We start from the raw sequence: 18,760 nt of genomic DNA, 5'->3' as shown, positions 1-18,760 counted from the left end.
ATCCACTGCCTAGCTCCTCTTGGATCCACCCGACTCATCCAATCGCAAACCTGCCCCATGGAATAGGGTGTCCAGATACACAAAGTACGAGACGTGAGCATAAAATTCTCAGCACGAGAGTATGAGTATACATAAATGCAGGTGTACAGCCTACGGACTAGAGGTCAAGAATCAGATAACAAAGACAGAACGGGCCCTGGTATGTAGCACGTTGTGTCGTCGCTTTAGGAGGTGGCTCACATACCAAAAACCAGTGGATACTCCAGACCCAAATCGATGGAAGTCCATCCACTAACAGGATAGGGTAAAACCCTACTAACAGACATCTCAAAAGAGATAGCTCAAGATGCACATGTATCACATGTATGCAGTATATAATCATGTCATATAAATCATGCAGTCACATAATACATGCATACTCAATCAGGATATCTCGAGCAGTACTTTCGTACCTCAAATACTAGGCAAGCTCTACCAGCTCTAGGTCCACGCCTATAATCCGCACTACACTGCCAAATGATACTAATATCATTATAGTGCTCTAAAATCCTAAACTAATCTATTGCATACTCCTAAATATTTTTAGGAAGCAAAAGCTATACTTGCGTCCGTCGTCAGCCCGTTGTTGTCGCTTGCCTCAAAACTAGGCCACAGCTCCGCTACCATGCCTGGATCGCTACATTACTTCCGAATTCCCAATGGAACGCCTAGAATTCCCTATATTTAAGCTAGAAGACTAAGGAATCGAGAGAAGGAAAGTGATTGGTGCACTCAAAAGTGAGGCTCGACATCCCTATTTATAGACGGAGTTCGGGCCGTCCGAACTGGCTTCGGAGCCTCAAAACACGTTCGGGCCATCCGAACTCGACTTCGGGGCGTCCGAAGTCCCATCAATGCGTCAGCAACGATGTCATCTTGCTGACGTAAGCAATGACATAATACTGGACTCCGATCGGGCCGTCCGAACCTGCCGACGGAGCGTCCAAACACATTCGGAGCCTCCGATCCTGGCTTCGGACTGTCCGATCCCGTTCGGAGCCTCCGATCTTCCCTTCGGAGTATCCGAACTCAAGGTTCCTAATTGCAATTATTTCCCTTAATTACCTGATTTGGTTTCGGGCTACTACAATACGTGCTGAATTTATAATAATTATTTTCGTCAGAGTTCTACTAGATTTTTACAATTATTATTCTGGCAGGACTTTGATTCATATCCAATTACACTGCAATCATTATTTTGACATGATTTTATTTCCTACTATCTGCAATTTCATTGCATCATAGTCCTACTACAATTACGACATCACAGGTCGATCCCCGCAACCTGACCGGGTTGATCCCCGTAATTTTTGCAGTGGCAAACAATACTCGTGGTTGGAAAATAAATTTCTAAAAATATTAAATGAAGTTCTGAAAATATTCTAACACCTACTATCTGCACGTGACCCGCCCAAAGGTGGGGGACCTATGATGGGTTACGACCCAAATTTATTTTCTCCTATAAGCAGACTCCTGCTACATGTCTAATGACATACTACTCCAAAAACTCTTACTCTCGACCATCTCTACTAAACAGGACATGCCCGAGAGTGGGGGGCTTATGATGGGTTATGACCCAATTTGATTTTTTCCCGACGCAATCTCAATGACTCAATCCATTTGGTCTCATATTATTTATTTGGACACTTTATCAAGGCCCATAAATTCTTACAAGCCCATAAAAGGCTCAAGCCCATGAAACTCTCCGACTATCTATAAATAACTAAAGTCCTCTTATTATTAAGGTACACACTCTATAGTCACATGCTCTAGTTCTCTAGAACTTTTATTGGGCAAATACTGACTTGAGCGTCGGAGTGTCTTCGTCGGGAAACCCCTAGCGCCTCTCATTTTGCTTTGTGATGCAGGTAACAACCCACGAAGTTCGGTCTTTGGAACAGTTTGAGTATTAATCCGGCTATCCAGATCTCCACAAGTTACCCCGATTTTCTCTAATCGGGTAATATCAATTTTTTTGCTACATCATCTAGTGATCAAAGCACTGGAGTTTTGAAATAAACTCTTCTTATTCTCATATATTTTTTGAATTTTTTTGGAGGTCTTTTTTTGTAGTGACCGCACCGTGATCACCTAATAATCAGAACTTATGCATGCAATTAAACAATAATCTAAATCAGAGTAACTGCGAAATTAAAATAAGTCAAATATCAGGTAAGCAAAACCTAGTGGTCAACCCTGCTATCCAACCTTAGTCACCACCTAACATCTATAAAGCCCGAAATTATTTAATTTTGATACGAAATTATTTAATTTGAGAATATATGGAGTTTAGATTTAAATTCTAATATTCTTAAATTATTTAGGATTGAAATTGAATTAAAAGATTTGACGAGGACTGAATTTTAAGACTTAAGGGGCTAAAGTGCAATTGGTGGAATTAGTGGAGGGCACTTGTTGCTTTAATATATATGAACGTGTATGTGGTATGTTTATCAGATTCAAGACTTAAGAAATCGAGAAATCATATTTCCAACTCCATTCTTCATCTTCAATTTTTCATAACTTAAGATCCTGTTATCCGAATTTAATTCCGAAAATAATGTTGTGATCCTATATTCAAGAGTTTCGATTTGGTGTAAGTTTTCTTATGTTCCAGCATGTTTTGAAAGTTGAATATTGGGAAAAATCAGACTTGAGCATGATTAGTTGTTTTGAGATTATACGTGTTGTATATTCAAAATCGGGTTGAAGTACGGGTATCGGTTGCCTTTGTTATGATATGTCCAGCCTTGGTTCAAACCTTTGTACCTTTGATATGCTGATTTATGATGATATATGCTGGTTATGAGTTGATATAATTGTGTATGGAATACGATATCGTTTTGGTTATCGATTTTTAGTCGTTACGCCGTCGATTTGCGATTTGAAGCCGTTTTGAAATCTTGTGATTGAGCTGAGTTTGAAGTGAGTTATTGCTGATGTTATGAGATTATTTTGCTGTGTTTTCAGACTTGAAATCAAGGGAGATCAAACGAGAGCCTCCAGTTTCAAACCAAAAAGGTTTGCAATTAGTTTGGTCTTGAAGACTTATGTATGGTTGAGCAGATTTTTGATATGTGTTCTTGGTGATATATTTTCTGATTTGAAGCACTCAAGAACCCAGATATAATAAGGTATAAGACAACATCGAGAGTCAAGGATTTTAAACTCAAGAATGAAGCTTCTTGAGTTATCCCGATAAATCACATACTTGTTTTATTGTTTATTATTGATGTTGTTGATCCATTTCAGGTAGTGAATCTTTATTTGATATGATATGATATGAGATATGAATTGATTCTTATGCCAAGGTCTGATACGACCTTATTTTTGATTCTGATGAGATGACGATAGATGGATATCCATGTCAAAATCGTATATGAATCTTGATGGCAAAGAGTGTGATAGGAATCAATTCTTTATATATGCGTTATCTTACTCTATTCTTGAGTCGAAATGTTTAGAGTCAATATGGTTTTATTTTAACGCATGCATATGTTGATTATACTAAGAATTATATTCTCACCGGATGTTTCCGGCTGTTGTCTTGTTTTGTATGTGTGCATGACAACAGATGGGGCAGCAGCTAACCAGAGACAACGAGGGTAGCTCGAGTAAGAGACTTAGAATGTGGTGACTCGGGTTTTAGAAGAAGTGATGTAACATAGACTTTATTAAGCATGTTAAAAAGCCATGATACTTGTGTTAAGTTTGAAAAACACATGTTGAACTTATGTATAGTTGAATTTGATGGTTTTAAGCTTTTAGTTTGTTGTAATGCATGCTTGTAAACATGGTTTGCACTTGGTATGAATGTATGTGTATGTTTTAGATCTGAATTATCATGTTTTAGAACCAAAAGAGCAAGTTTTGGAAGAGATGGAAATGGCCAAGATTGAGCTGCAAAAATAGGGTGTTTTTTGCCCAGAGCTGAGCCCGAGCTGCACTTTTTGGCAGCCCGAGCGCAGCCCCAAGATCTCAACCCAAAAGTTGAGAAAAATGGGTGCTCGAGCGGCGGAAAAGTGCCGCTCGAGCGCACCCCTAATTGAAATTTTTTTTTTGTTTGATCTTATTCCTTACTTGTTTAGTTAATGATGCTTATTCATTAATTGCCCGGAAGAATCGAGATTAGCAACCCGAGGTCCCCACAACAGGTGGTATCAAAGCGAAGTTAGTTCTTGGACTGAGTTAGAATGAGGGGGTAGATCGAGTCCATTTGACTGATTTATTTATTAGTAAAGCACGATTATGATTTGACTTTATTCATTGCTTTACGATTTATATACGTGCTTATATACCTGAAGTGATTGGAAGTATGTGCTATTGGAAGCGCTTATCGCGTACGCCCAAATTACCCGACTCAATCAGATAAACAAATAATGCGGTAGTGTGAGTAGGGATCGTTCCCACGAGAAAAGGTAAATTTAAAAGTGTTCTTTTAAATAAAAAGGGGGTTTTGGTTTGAGATTAACCACTAAAAATCTTAGCAATTAAATAATTAAATTATCACTATCACGCAAGATTAAAAATTAACTGAGGAAATCAATAAGAAATAAGAATTGGTATCGGTCGACTACACCCTTGATATTATTCATTCAATCATTGATCATCTAAAAATAATTAATCTTATCAAATATTCACCATTGGAAATTTAATTCCTGTTTCACCTTAATTTTAGTTAACTAGACAACAGCAGTCTAAGTTAACCCTTACCCCATAAACCAACCCAATACCAGCGATCAGATTTAAATCCACGGTAGCATTTAAACTAGTAAAACTGATAAACCTAGACAACCCATACACAAGCGGATGAATTTAGCCTAGTCAATTATTATTCCTACGATTTAACAAATTCAACAGCAGAAAATATTAATCATAGTTGCTTCGCAAATTAGAGGTTTCAAACAATTACAGATTTGAATTCTAATTTAGCATTCGTTTGTATAATGAAATCCTAAGATGACCAATCTAAAAATCTCATACACAAACATATCAATCAATTCAAAATAATTCTTGATACTTGATAAAAATCAAACATTGAAAATCAAAATCTCATGAATAAACTAAATCAAGGGTTCGTCTTCCTCAACCAAGAATAAAAACTAAAAGAATTAAAATCTAAGAACAAGAGTAGAATAACCTAGCCGCCTTGATGAATTTCTCTGCTCTTCAGCCGTCTAAAATCTCTCGTTCCATCCCCCTATTCTGCGGTCTAAAATATGTATTTATATTGCCCTGAAAAGCCCACAAAATAAAGCCCGCAAAATAGGGTTTTAAATCCCGAAATTCTATTTTTTAAACCTGGGCGACACCCCGCTCGATCGGACAAAGTACACGGATCGAGCGAGTGGATTTCTCAAACTCTCTGCCTTGATTACTCAAATGGCCCGCTCGATCGGACAGATTACTCGGATCGAGCGGTGGTATTTTTCTTTGCAAATCTGTACGCACAGACATTATGCGCAACTTCCTTATTTCCTTGCGAGATTGCGCTTCTTTTCAGCGCATCATGCTTGTGCTTCATTGCGCGATAGCGCATTCAACAGGGCCCCTCAATCTCACCTTGCGCGTTTGCGCTGTACAATACCGCAACAAATCTTCTTCTTCCTCAAAGCGCAGTAGCTCTCCCCACAAGCGCGATAGCTCTTCAAATCTTCTCTTCTTGTGTACAGTTAGAGCCTTCGTTAGAGCGATAGCACTTCTTCAAGGGCTGTTCGTTAGAGCTGTTGGGTAGAGCTGTTCGTTAACAGCTCTAACGAACCGCTCTACTTTTTCATCTTTTTTATTTGCTTCTTTTCTTCAATTCTTTTGCACTCCAAACTTTCTTCATAAAATATTGTTTCCTACACAATAAATCCGGGAGCATGTTATGTAGACATGATGCATGAAATATAAACAAAATACTTAAATCAACTAAATAAATGCATGCTAAACGACAGTAAAAATTCATTAGAATATGCAACTAAAACACACCTATCAAATATCCCCACACTTAATCCTTTCTCGCCCTCGAGCAAGTCATGCAAAACAAAATGAAACAAAACAAAAACATAAGCAAGGATGAATCATGCAAAGCATAGCCTCAGAAAAAACCACTTTCATCTAAAAATAAGTTCATAGCGACTCTCAATCATCAATGATACACCTTCAATCGAATGCGAACGTGTGTGTGTGCCATGTTACCCCAGTTACATGCAACTTCAAAAGAACAAAGTTTCAAGACTGTTCGCCGACCTATAACAATTCAGTGCAAGCCTCACCATCAAAAACTCTCCTCCCAACAATCCTTCAACACAACACAACTGTCTTGAGAATAATTACGCACATCCAGATTTTGCACCCGGTATTGCTTTAGCCCCAAAATTACCCGCATACTTAGCTATAACTAAGACAAGATTAGAATTTCAATCCCCTCGTCTATAGCCCGGATGGAGCATCAACCCCATTTTATCCGCATACTTAGCCTTGAATTTGATCTTTTAGGATTAGGATTTCAATCCTTTTCAGGCCCGGATGGAGTTGTAAATTTTTTTTTTCTAGGTGCGTCCAAGATCGTTTATGCCATATCAAAGAAATCATCAAGATTCAAACACTATCAAGTTCCACAAACACCTATTGTCGTGCAATGGTCCAACAGACATCCACAATATCTAATACATCGCTACACTTCACTGGTTAAACATGCGTGCTTAAGAATATTCAACAAACAACCTACGGTTTCTCAAATCTGATCAAGAGTTAAATTTTTTTCAAAAATCATCATTTTTCAACTATCTCATCGTAGGCTAACAATCATCATCATATTCATGTAACACGACAAACACTAACAAACTAACAAATGATACGGAACGAACTATATGCATATACTCAACAAACGAATGCAAACAAAATGACAAACCATCGAATGAACTCCCCCCACACTTAACCAAAGCATTGCCCTCAATGCTCTAGTAATAACGACACAAACACAAATAACAAAATGATAACGAGATGCAAAATTAAAACAAAACTACCCTGGTTCAAGTGTTGGCGTTGGCGTCCTCTTTGGCCTTAGGCTGAATAATGGGAGACTCATATTGAAAATTGGTCTGCAGATGGGGCGGCTAGGCTCCTGAAAACAAAGAAAATAAAACAAAACAAAACAAAACAAAATAAAAACAAAAAAATGAAATAAAGGAAAAAAGACACTGGGTTGCCTCCCAGCCAGCGCTTGATTTTCAGTCATCGGCTTGACTCTCAGAAGCACTGCTCAAAGAGCGGCTGGTAAACATAGGAAGAGAACATCTCTGCGGGCTCTCGTAAGCCAAAATCTTTTGAAACTGGTACTAATGGAAAGGAAGGATCTTGGGGATGTGTGTATGATAATACTATCGATGAGCTCATATCGATAGACTCTTGAACTCCATCATCCTCAAACTTGAGTGGCAAAAAATTTCCATCATACGCTATTTTTTCCATAACATCTTTCGACTGCGGTTCAATAAGAAGAGAAGACGCAAACGCCCCTAAATCTTCAGCATGATTTGATTCGCACTCCCAATCCTGGTTCTCTGAGTCATCATCATTAAACCAAATTGGGTTGGTCAATGCTTGAGTATCTTGCTTCACTTCATGTTCTCGGTCTTCATGGACGAATGATCTCTTGATATTCTCCATGTGCTCCGCAAGGTCACATCTAGACTTTTTCAAAACTTCTATAGTTTCCACAGTCGATGCCACAAGCTTGCTCATGATATCTTCCAGCGAATGTAAAATCAACTGCGAACAACTTCCCTCCTCCTTTTGAAGCTCGAATGGTTGGTCTGTAAAATCTGGGTATTGAGATTGTGAATACCAGTAATAGTCAAACTCTGTCATATCATCTAACAGGCGTCTCATGGTATCAGCATCTCGGCAAAATATTGATATACCGGTTGTGAAAGCTCCATCAATTACCCATTTTCTTGTCACTGCATCCAAACCATCAAAAAAATATGTAAGGAGAGAATATTTAGAAAAATCATGATACCGGAAGATGGTTGCTAAATCATTGAATCTCTTCCATGCTGCGTAGAAAGGCTCTCCGTGTTGCTGGGTAAAACTTGTGAATACTTGTAGATTTGACATCTCAAAGTATTACACCATAAAAGTCCTCCTTCGCCTATGAAAAATTCTTTCTATCTCTGGGTCGTATGAAAACTCTTCTTCTTCCGAAGATTCACCTGCACACACGAACAAACCAGAGTAGCACTAGGAGGAAAAAAAAAACAAAGAAACAAAAACAAAAACACAAATAAATTAAACGCCTTTCCTCGGAAACGGCGCCAAAATTTGGTAACGCTTAGTCGTATCACGCCCAAATTACCCGACTCAATCAGATAAACAAATAATGCAGTAGTGTGAGTAGGGATCGTTCCCACGAGAAAAGGTAAATTTAAAAGTGTTCTTTAAAATAAAAGGAGGTTTTGGGTTGAGATTAACTACTAAAAATTTTAGCAATTAAATAATTAAATTATCACTATCATGCAAGATTAAAAATTAACTGAGGAAATCAATACGAAATAAGACTTGGTATCGATCGACTACACCCTTGATATTCATTCATTCAATCATCGATTCACTAAAATAATAATTAATCTCATCAAATATTCGTCATTGGAAATTTAATTCCAGTCTCACCTTAATTTTAGTTAACTAGACAACAGCAGTCTAAGTTAACCCTTACCCCATAAACTAACCCAATACCAGCGATCAGATTTAAATCCACGGTTGCATTCAAACTAGTAAAACTGACGAAACTAGACAACACAAACACCAGCGGTTGTATTTAGCCTAGTCAATTATTATCCCTACGAAATAATAAATTCAACAGCAGAAAATATTACACGCAGATGCTTCGCAAATTAGAGGTTTCAAAGAAATACGAATTTGAATTCTAATTTAGCTTTTGTTTGTATAATGAAATCCTAAGATGGCCAATCTAAAAATCTCATACACAAGCATATCAATCAATTCAGAATAATTCTTGATACTTGATAAAAATCAAACATTGAAAATCAAAATCTCATGAATAAACTAAATCAAGGGTTTTGTCTTCCTCAACCAAGTACTAAAAACAAGAAGAATTAAAATCTAAGAACAAGAAAGATAAAACCTAGCCGCCAGATAGTTCTTCGCGTTCCAAGCCGTCAAGAGTTCTTCAGAATCATCCTTTTCACTTTAAAATTCAAGATATCTATTTTTAATTAATGCTAGAGTCCTTAATAATAAAAATTCCTAAATTACAGAATTTTTCCCGAACAGCACATCTCGCTCGATCCGCAAGATGTTGCGGATCGAGCGAGCAAAAATTCCGAACCTACTGTTTTCATATCTTTTGGGCTCGAGCGAGCAACTTTTTTCCCAGCGAGCAGCGATTTTGCAAAATTCATATCCGGAGATCTAGCCGTCGGATTGAGCTGAAATTTGGACAGCTGCTTCAAAACATCTTGAAATTTATTCTGGACGGTGAAGATCAGATTTTGTCTTATATAAAATTAAATATGATTTTTGGATCATTGCTGCTCCGTAATTCATTCTCGCGCAAAAGCTTTTCCATCTTTTCCTCGACAAAATGCTACGTCCTATACAATAAACACGGGAGAATGTAATGTAGATGCGATACATGAAATATGAACACAATGCTTAATTAAAACACATAAATGCATGCAAAACAACAACACAATGATATTAAAATATGCAACACAAACATGCCCATCAGCTATTGAGAATAAATCAGCATAGATTCTTGATCAGACTTGATCTCTTGAGAAGGCATACTTGTGCTAATCAGAGGAAGACTGAAACAAAACTGTAGTCTGAGATATATTGTTGAATTATGCACTAATCTGTTTAATTATCAGATATGCCTCGAAGACCAGTGACAAGACAGACTGGCACAGTTCCGTTTCCAGAACAAACAGTGATAGAACCGACAGTGGCACAAGCAACAGAAGCACCGAGAGTAGAATCGAAATTGCCACGAACAACAAAAATTCCAAGAACTAAACAAGATAGTACTTCCAGATATATGATGGATGTGACTGCTACTCCGATGGAAACTCTGTTGAAACGCTTTCAGTCGTTTAAACCGCCAACACTAAACGGAACTGAGAATTTTTTGGAATGTGAGAGTTGGCTCGAGGATATTGAAGAGTTATTTGAATTCCATGACTATAAAGATGATCTTCGAGTCAAATTGGTTATACATGAACTACACGAAGTTGCGAAAGGTTGGTGGATAGCAACACGTAGAGCACTGGAGCAACGAGGTACGGTCATTACGTGATATGTTTTTAAAACTTCTTTCTATCAACGATTCTTCCCAGTGTCTTATAGAAATGAGAAAGGAGCAGAATTTGCTAGCTTGCAGCAAGGGCAATTGAACATTGAACAGTATGTTGCCAAATTTACGAGTCTGCTGAAATTTGCTCCCCATATAGCAGACAGTGATGAAGCTCAAGCTGAACAGTTCATTAACGGGTTGAATCCAAATGTTTTTACCCTAGTGAATGCGGGATGACCAAACAACTTTGCCGATTCTCTTAATCGTGCAAAGGGAGCAGAAGCTGGGTTACTGAGATAACGAGGAGCACCGTTTGTGCCATCACCAGCAAGACAACCCCAAGAACAGCCACATATTCCACCACCACCTCGATTTGAAGGAGGAGGTTCTAGCAGTGGTAAGAAAAGTTTCTTTAAAGGGAAAGGAAAACAATTTAAACGTTCTGGAGGTAGTTCGTCAAGCTTGAGTGGTTCCAAACAGTTTAGAGCGGGACAAAAGTCTAGTGGTTCTGAGGTGTATTGTACTAAATGTGGAGTTCGTCATGCCAGCGACCAGTGTCGAGGAGTTTTTGGCAGTTTCCATATCTGCAACCAACCAAAATGGAATAATATAAACCTAATAAAACTAGAGTCCAAAATAAAAGAGTTTCTAAAATTAATAACTCTTTCCCGACAGCGACGCTCGCTCGATCGGTAAACATTGACCGATCGAGCGAGCAAAAATGTGATCTTACTGTTTTGCAAACCTTGTTGGCCGCTCGATCGGTAAAATCTTGTAGATCGATCGATCAAAAATTCCAATGCCTATTATTTTCATCTTCACATGCTCCGCTCGATCGGTAAGATCTTGCAGATCGATGAAGCGCTACAGGACATTTTGCAAGAGTATGTCCACAACGAGGGTCTAGAGGTTCACAAGGTGCGGGATCATAGAGACTAATGGCTCAATTTGAGAGACAGACATCTTCTGTTCATTCATTCCAACCATAGACTCAGCAACAAGGTAGACAAGGAGGAAGTCAGACAGTAAGTCAACCATCGAGACAGCAAGCTCAAGTGTTTGCTTTGACTGAGGAGCAGGCACAGGCATCACCTAATGATGTGATAGCAGGTACTTGTTCTCTTTGTGGTTATCCTGCTTATGTGATAGTTGATACAGGAGCTTCTCATACCTTTGTTTCTGAACAATTTGTGTTATTGCATTCATTACCTATCGAACCATTATATGTTATTGTATCTATTTCATCACCTTTGGGAAAATGTATAGTATCTACTAACTCGGTTAGAAATTGTACATTGCAGTATGACGGTAATGAGATTGAAATAGACTGCATTGTGCTTGGCTTATCAAACTTTGATTGTATTGTTGGCATAGACATGTTAACCAAGTACAGGGCTACAGTTGATTGTGTTCAGAAGGTTGTACAGTTTAGATCTGAAATGGCTGATGAATGGAGATTTTATGGTAAAGGTTCAAAATCTCGTATTCCTTTGATATCTGTTCTATCCATGACACATTTATTGCAAAAAGGAGCAGAGGGGTTTCTTGTATATGTAGTAGATGTGATGAAAACTAGCCCGAAATTGGCTGATTTGCCAGTGGTTAGTGAGTTTGCTGATGTCTTTCCTGACGAGATTCCATGATTGCCTCCATTTCGAGAGATAGACTTCAGCATTGAACTGATGCCAGGTACGCAACCTATTCAAAAGAACCTTATTGAATGGCACCAGTTGAATTAAAATAGTTGAAAGAACAGTTGGAAGATCTATTATCCAAAGGATACATTAGACCGAGTGTCTCTCCTTGGGGCGCACCAGTACTATTTGTACGAAAAAAAGACGGATCAATGCGACTGTGCATCGACTAACGACAACTGAACAAGGATACGGTAAATAATCGTTATCCTTTACCTCGAATTGATGATTTTTTTGATCAGTTACACGGTTCGTCGATATATTCTAAAATTGATTTGAGATCCGGCTACCATCAATTGATAGTAAGAGATGAAGATGTATCGAAAACTTCTTTTCGAATGAGGTATGGTCACTTTGAATTCATTGTAATGTCGTTTGGTTTGACAAATGCTCCAGCGGTATTTATGGGTATTATGAATCGGGTGTTTCAGAAATATCTTGATGATTTTGTTATCATATTTATTGACGATATTCTGATCTATTCCAAGAACCTATGAGATCATGCTGACCATTTGAGAACAGTTCTGAAGACTTTGAGAGCAGAAAGATTGTATGTCAAGCTATCAAAATGTGAATTTTGGTTGAGGAAGGTAATACTTCTCGGTCATATTATATCCGGAGACGGTATTTCTGTTGATTCGAGTAAGGTTGAAGCAGTGATCAGTTGTCCTAGACCGACGTCTGTACCAGAGATACGGAGTTTTATGGGTTTAGCATGTTATTATCGTTGATTTATTAAATATTTCTAGAGTATTGTCAAACCTATTACTCAACTTACACAGAAGAATGCATCGTATATCTGGACTGAAGCTTGTGAATATAGTTTTATTGAGTTGAAGAAGGGCCGACGAGTGCAGCAGTCTTGACTATCCCTTCAGGTACTGGTTATTTCACTGTTTATTGTGATGCTTCTCACAGGGGACTTGGATGTGTGCTAATGCAGCAATATCTTGTTGTTGTTTATGCTTCGAGACAGTTAAAGTCACATGAGACTCGATATCCAATTCATGATCTTGAATTGACAGCCATCGTCTTTGCACTGAAGATTTGACGTCATTATTTGTACGGTGAGAAATTCGAAATTTATTCTGATCATAAGAGTTTGAAATATCTGTTAACGCAATCTAAATTGAACATGAGACAACGAAGATGGTTAGATTTGTTAAAGGACTTTGATTGCAAAATCAAATATTATCCAGGGAAGTCAAATGTTGTTGCAGATGCCCTAAGTAGGAAGGTATGTGCTTTATCCTTATCTACTATAGGTGTATCTCATTTGATTGAAAATTTTTGCATTTCTGGATTAACATTTGTTACATATATGAGGCCTATTCAAGTTTGTGCGATTCGAGTTGAACCTGAATTGTTGATTCGAATCAAGGATGCACAAAAAGAAGATCAGGGTATTCAAAAATCAATTGAAATGGTTAAGTCTGGACATCAATCTGAATATAAGATCAGTGCTGATGATATCTTATATGTGAATAACCGACTTGTTGTTCCAAATGTTTCTGATTTAAAACGGCAGATATTGAAATAAGCGCATTGCAGTAGATATAGTATTCATCCTGGTGGCAGGAAAATGTGTAATGATTTGAAGAATCATTACTGGTGGAAACAGATGAAAGAAGATGTCACTGAATACGTATCTAAGTGCATGAATTGTCAACAGGTAAAGGCTGAGATAAAGAAACCTGGTGGTTTGTTACAGAGTTTGTCAATTCTTGAATGGAAATGAGATCATATTTCTATAGACTTTGTGACAAAGTTGCCACGTTCATCCCGAGATTGTGATGCGATTTGGGTGATTATTGATAGGTTGACGAAATCAGTGTGCTTCATTCCATACAAAATGACATATCGACATGATCAGATGACAGAAATATATGTCAGAGAAGTGGTAAGATTGCACGGAGTGCCTAAGTCTATTGTGTCTGATCGTGACCCTCGATTCACATCTCATTTTTGGCACAGTTTAAAACAAGTTTAGGTACTCGTTTGAATTTGAGTACTGCTTATCATCCTCAAACTGACGGACAGTCAGAACAAACGATTCAAACTCTTGAGGATATGGTGAGGGCTGTAGTACTTGATTGAAGTACAAACTGGCAAGATTCGTTACCACTCGTGGAGTTCTCGTACAACAACAGCTATCTGACTAGTATTGAGATGGTTCCATTCGAAGCATTATATGGTAAGAAGTTCAGATCACCGTTGTACTGGGATGATGTTACAGAGGTACCTGAGATTGGTCCTGATATGATTAGAGAGATGACTGACAAAGTGAAACTCATTCAGAAGCGAATGAAGACAGCTCAAGACAGACATGCAAAGTATGCAAACGTGAGACGTCGACCTTTGATTTTTGAGCAGGGAGACAGAGTATTCTTGAATATTTCACCTTTCAGGGGTACTGTTTGATTTGGCAAGCGAGGAAAGTTATCTCCACGTTTTATTGGACCGCATGAGATTTTGGAGAAAATAGGTAATCTAGCTTATCGACTTGCATTGCCTCCAGCTTTATCTAGTATTCATGATGTGTTCCATGTTTCGATGCTGAGGAAGTATCAGCCTGATTTATATCATATTATCCAAGTAGATGAAGCTGAACTTGATAGCACTCTGAGTTATTTCGAGAAGCCTATTCAAATTCTCGATCGAAAAAAAAGCAACTCAGAAACAGGACTATTTCGTTAGTTAAAGTTCAGTGGAGTCGACATGGCCTTGAAGAAGAGACATGGGAGACTGAAGAAGACATGAGACAAATATTTCCTCATCTATTTTCCTGATGTGAGTCGTATTCAGTATTTCTGTTATTTCTTTATCTTATGTGTGTATAGATTTCTTATGAATTCGAGGACGAACTCAAGTCTTAGAGGGGAGAAATGTAAAGCCTGAAATTATTTAATTTTGATCCAAGATTTTTTAATTTGAGAATATATGGAGTTTAGATTTAAATTCTAATATTCTTAAATTATTTAGGATTGAAATTGAATTAAAAGATTTGACGAGGACTGAATTGCAATTAATGAAGACTTTAGGGGCTAAAGTGCAATTGGTGGAATTAGTGGAGGACACTTGTTGCTTTAATAGATATGAACGTGTATGTCGTATGTTTATCAAATTCAAGACTTAAGAAATCGAGAAATCAGATTTCCAACTCCATTCTTCATCTTCAATTTGCCATAACTTAATATCCGGTTATCCGAATTTAATTCCGAAAATAGCGCTGCGATCTTCTCTTCAAGAGCTTCGATTTGGTGTTTTCTTATGTTCCAGCATGTTTTAAAAGTTTAATATTGGGAAAAATCAGACTTGAGCATGATTAGTTGTTTTTGAGATTATACGTATTGTATATTCGAAATCGGGTTGAAGAACGGGTATCGGTTGCTTTGTTATGATATGTCCAGCCTTGGTTCGAACCTTTGTACCTTTGATATGCTGATTTATGATGATATATGCTGGTTATGAGTTGATATAATTGTGGATGGAATACGATATCGTTTCGGTTATCGATTTTTAGTCGTTATGCCATCGGTTTGCGATTTGAAGTCGTTTTGACATCTTGTGATTGAGCTGAGTTTGAAGTGAGTTCTTGATGATGTTATGAGATTATTTTGCTGGGTTTTCAGACTTGAAATCAAGGGAGAACGAACCAGAGCCTCCAGTTTCAAACTAGGAAAGAAGGAGCAAGGTTTGCAATTAGTTTTGCCTTGAATATTGATGTATGGTTGAGCAGATTTTTTATATGTGTTCTTGGTGATATATTTTCAGATTTGAAGCACTCAAGAACCCAAATATAAGAAGGTATAAGACAACATCGAGAGTCAGGGATTTGAAACTCAAGAATGAAGCTTCTTGAGTTATCCCGATAAATCACATACTTGTTTTATTGTTTATTATTGATGTTGTTGATCAATTTCAGATAGTACGGATCTTTATTTGATATGATATAATATGAGATATGAATTGATTCTTATGCCAAGGTCTGGTACGACCTTATTTTCGAGTCTGATGAGACGACGATATATGGATATCCATGTTAAGATCGTATACGAATCTTGATGGCAAAGAGTGTGATAGGAATCAATTCTTTATATATGCATTGTCTTACTCTATTCTTGAGTCGAAATGTTTAGAGTCGATATGATTTTATTTTAACGCATGTATATGTTGTTTATACTGAGAATTATATTCTCACCGGATGTTTTTGGCTGTTGTCTTGTTTTGTATGTGTGCATGACAACAGATGAGGCAGCAACTAGCCAGAGACAACGAGGGTAGCTCGAGTGAGAGACTTAGCATGTGGTGACTCAGGTTTTAGAAGAAGTGATGTAACATAGACTTTATTAAGAAGCATGTTAAAAAGCCATGATACTTGTGTTAGGTTGGAAAAACACATGTTGAACTTATGTATAGTTGAATTTGATGGTTTTAAGCTTTTAGTTTGTTGTAATCCATGCTTGTAAACATGGTTTGCACTAGGTATTAATGTATGTGTATGTTTTAGATCTGAATTATCATGTTTTGGAACCAAAAGAACAAGTTTTGGAAGAGATGGAAATGGCCAAGATTGAGCTGCAAAAACAGGGTGTTTTTCTGCCCAGAGCTGAGCTCGAGCTGCACTTTTTGGCAGCCCGAGCGCAGCCCCATGATCTCAACCCAAAAGTTGAGAATAGTGGGCGCTCGAGTGGCGGAAAAATGCCGCTCGAGCGCACCCCTAATTGAAATTTTTTTTTTTGATATTCTTCCTTACTTGTTTAGTTAATGATGCTTATTCATTAATTGCCCGGAAGAATTGAGATTAGCAACCTGAGGTCTCCACAACATCCCTGTCCCCGGGATAACTACCTGCAACTGCCCCGTGGAATAAGGCATCCAGCCAATAGAAAAACAACCGGAATTGAGCCTAACATGCTCAGTACGAGAGTATGAGTATATACTATTATATGCGCATGAATGCAATTGAACTGAGTACCAAGACACTCAGGTCAAGAAACAAGCTCATAGGTCGGGCCCAGGGTATATAGCGCGTTGCGCCGTCGCCTCAGGAGATGGCTCATATACCCAGTGGATAATGGTGACCTGATACTAGTACATGTGCCCAACCATCAAGGTGACCTGACACAAGACTTACGTATCCAACCATCCACAAACTTGTAGGGTGAGCACCATACTACATGATATCTCTAAGGTAAAGGCTCAATATGCTCATGTATGCAACATACAGTCGTGACATGCTGTATATAAAGACATATAAAACATGCAATCACATAATCCATGCAAACACATAATACATACATACTCAAATTTGTATATCTCGAATAATACTTCCGTATCTTACTAAGGCAGATCCTAGAAGCTCCCCTTCTAGATCCAAGCCTACCATGTAGCACTACAATGCATAAATACCATGCATTATCTAACATGACAAACATCACCTACTAGGCTCTAAAAGCCTTAATTAAACTATAGTCTACTCCCTATTTACTATAGAGAACAAGATCCATACCTTTATCCGTCGTCAGCTCGCTGATCTCGCATGCCCCAGAGCTTGGGCATAGCCTAGCTACGACCCATATACGCCTCTCCAGAGCTCTACCGCTTGGCTGATACTGCGGACACTATCCGCTATAATAAAAAAAATACTAATTCCAACTCCAACTCTTAAAGAAAGAGTCCTGAAACCCTTAAAATAAAGGCATGACGGGAGAGGAGAGGATTTTGAACGATTACAAATGAGGCAAATCCGACCCCTATTTATAGGCGTTGATCGGACGGTCCGATCTTGTGCATGGATGCCACGTTCCGATTGGGTGAGATCGGACGCTCCGATCCCACTTCGGAGGATCCGATCTCCTTGCATGTGGCTACGTGTGTAATTCTTCTGGCCACGTGCATGGCACTAAGTTGGACGATCCGATCATCGTTTGGACTCTCAGAACTCATCTGTTGCTTCCAAACTCCATCGATGGCTCCGTTCTGGTTCGAACCCTCCGAACCAAGTTTGGATCCTCCGAACTGCCCGAGCCCAAATACGCCCATTAACCATTTTTCGGCATTCTAGACCCAATTCCTTGGTGCGTTAGTTCTTATTCAAAAACCCTTTAATCATATTTTATTAACTCTAAACATGATTAGCAACTTAATCTTGCAAAATAAAACTGGGCTACTACATTTTTTTTCTAGAAAAAGAAAATTATAGATAGGTAGGTATAACGATATAATACAATATTCTTTGTTTCATGTTTCGAATAATTATTGAAAGCCTAATTTTTGTTCAATGTAGACAAAAATTGAATAGAAAAATAATGGAGAAGAGATGTGTTTATTTTTGGATGGATTCGGAAATGGTTTTTTTATTTTTAATGACATGGAATCTGTCGTTGCTATTTTTCGGTGAACTGGATAAATCTCGAATTAACGCATTAACCTGCAAACTACGATAACCAAGTAAACCGCACTACATGCTAGTCTAATAAAGTGTTGATAAGGATCATCGAACTCAAGTGCTCACCTGCTTCATCAATTAGCATATCCAATTGGGGTCGGGAAAGTCTTTTCTCTTTACTTGTGGATCTTTTCAACGCTCTTGCCTCTTTGTATTATCTATGCTTAAAGACAAGATACGGAAATAACATAAAATGAGATGAAAAATGGTATGGCATAACCTACCAAAAGTAGTTACTATATAGGCCTCAAATTTAATAAGATAGAAAAGATG

General features: G+C 38.0%; 1 protein-coding gene across 1 annotated transcript in view; it reads left to right on the top strand.

Moving 5' to 3' along the window:
• The window catches only part of LOC140887517 (WRKY transcription factor 6-like), a 40,488-nt gene extending 22,134 nt beyond the window's left edge, over window positions 1–18,354 (top strand). Inside the window, exon 6 of the transcript XR_012151912.1 lies at window positions 18,250–18,354. The gene's annotated coding sequence lies outside the window, so the exon portion shown is untranslated. The remainder of the gene's footprint in view (window positions 1–18,249) is intronic.
• The last annotated feature ends 406 nt before the right edge of the window (window positions 18,355–18,760 follow it).

The sequence above is a fragment of the Henckelia pumila genome, chromosome 3 (genome assembly GCF_033568475.1).
Source record: "Henckelia pumila isolate YLH828 chromosome 3, ASM3356847v2, whole genome shotgun sequence".
Lineage (NCBI taxonomy): Eukaryota > Viridiplantae > Streptophyta > Magnoliopsida > Lamiales > Gesneriaceae > Henckelia > Henckelia pumila.
This window is presented reverse-complemented; position numbering and strand designations above follow the sequence as displayed.